The sequence below is a fragment of the Carlito syrichta genome, unplaced genomic scaffold (genome assembly GCF_000164805.1).
Source record: "Carlito syrichta isolate Samal-C Ts95f unplaced genomic scaffold, Tarsius_syrichta-2.0.1 Scaffold312225, whole genome shotgun sequence".
NCBI lineage: Eukaryota > Metazoa > Chordata > Mammalia > Primates > Tarsiidae > Carlito > Carlito syrichta.
In genome coordinates, this window is record NW_007256321.1 from 476,392 (window position 1) to 478,187 (window position 1,796).

The 1,796-nt window shown below is 62.2% G+C and overlaps 1 long non-coding RNA gene across 1 annotated transcript in view; it reads right to left on the bottom strand.

Annotated features, from left to right (window-relative positions):
• The window catches only part of LOC103272335, a 2,363-nt gene extending 2,181 nt beyond the window's left edge, over positions 1–182 (bottom strand). The window contains exon 1 of the long non-coding RNA XR_505115.1: positions 47–182. This is a non-coding gene — a long non-coding RNA (uncharacterized LOC103272335). The remainder of the gene's footprint in view (positions 1–46) is intronic.
• Positions 183–1,796: the final 1,614 nt, after the last annotated feature.

A 1,796-nucleotide genomic window follows, 5' to 3' on the forward strand; every position in this document is an offset into this window, starting at 1 on the left:
GAGGAAGGGGCCCTTAAGCACCTCTCTGCGGGTGCCTCCGACTCACTTAATCTGCCCGGGTGATAACGCCGGGCCCGGGCCGCGTCCCACGCGGTGGGGCCAGGACAGGGGTTCCTGGTCTCGACCTCTCGCGTCCGTCATCCGCCCTGCCCTCCGTTCGCAGCTCAGCGAGGAGCAGGAGCCGCGCAGCAGGCCCCTTCCCGCTCTCGCCGGAGTTTGATGTACTTTAAACCTGGACCTGCGGCTCGTGTGGGCTCCTGACTCCCGCGCGCCGCCGCTTAACGTCGCAAACACTTCAGTCAATTATCCCCCTCGCGGAGCTTCTATTTAAAGAGATATTGTCAGGTTCTTAAGCCGCGGATCAGACCCGCTGCTTTCTGCTTCATATACAAAGACTCAAAACACGAGTTCTTTGAGGATTGGAAGAAATACAATTAAGCACTGCCTTCGCAATCGTTCCACCCCACGGGAGAACCCACGTGCGCCACGGGGGAGCTGGGAGGCGTGGGGGCGGGGAAGTGCTGAGTCCTTTCCATTTCAGGCCGGGAGAGTGAGTGGAAATAAGGCTGGGCACCAGGGGCGAGGTGTTGAACCTCGGAGGTGGAATTCAAATGCATCCGAGCTGAGGAGCAGGCTGGCCCCGGGCTGGGTGAGGGTTGTGTGGAGCCACAGTGCCCTTGCATCATCAGTGAAGGGGAATGCTGGGTCATCCTGCGGCCCAGGCAGAGGGAGCTGGAGTTACCCAGGAGCTGGTTCTAGGGACAACTGGCCTTCAACACCAGGGGCTCTGCCACTTCCAAAATATGCCTTCATCGTCTTGAGGCAGAAGTTTCTACCCCAGAAAAACAAAACGGCCAGATTCCTTCCTCATCAGCCCTCCTGTCCAGAGAGTCTCTGGGCCCCTCTAGGTCCTTTCCTTCGCCAACACTTAGGGGGGAGGGGAGACTGGGAGTCTGTGGCACTTGTCAGCATCACTAGGCAGAGGGGTGGAGGCCGGGCCTTTGTTCTCTCCAAGGTCGACTCTCTGGCTAGCCCGGCTGCCAGGGTGTTGGGAAACCCAGAGAGGGGAAGGGGAAGGGCAGGAGCCGGCTGGAACCTAGGCAGACTCAAGACAGAGGCTCAGGGCTGGAGCAGGGGGCGTTCACCTTCCTAGCTGGTGGTAGGCTGTAGCTATGGAACCACTCTTGACACCTCGCCTTCCAGAAACAGGAAAGGCAGGCCGCATGGAAGGCGAGAGACCTAGGCAGGGAATACCAACGAGCGCAAAAAAAACAAGATGAGGTCCCTTTCTTCATTCTGTTGGAGGTCTCACTTCGGCAGCAGGGACAGGTTCTGAGATGGGGGGGCTGCCGAGAAAGTGAGGGACCTGGAAGAAAAGGAGAAATACCAGTGGAGCAGACACGGGAAGGGGGGCGGGGGAGCAAGGCTCGGGCCTCGGCGCCGTTTACCGCTGAGCGTGCAGCACCACAGCCTCGGTGCCCGCGTGCCAAGGCTTCGGCCCAGGCACCGAGAGGGGCAGAGCGTTGGCCTCTAACTCCGGGCCACTCTCAGGCCCCGCCGTCTCCCCGACCAGGCTGGGGATGTCTGGAGCTGTGGAGCGTCGGCGCAGACCCAGGCGGCCAGAGCCGGGGCCCTCCGGGTGGGGGCTCAGGCCGACGGGGGCTTGAACGAAGGTTGGGGGCGCTCCCTCCAGCACCTCCTGAGAGCGCCACCGCCCAGTCCCCGAAGACTGGGGCGAGTTCGGTCGGGCCAGCAGGGCGCCCGCCCGTAGGCGGGCCGCCTCCTCTTCGGTCACC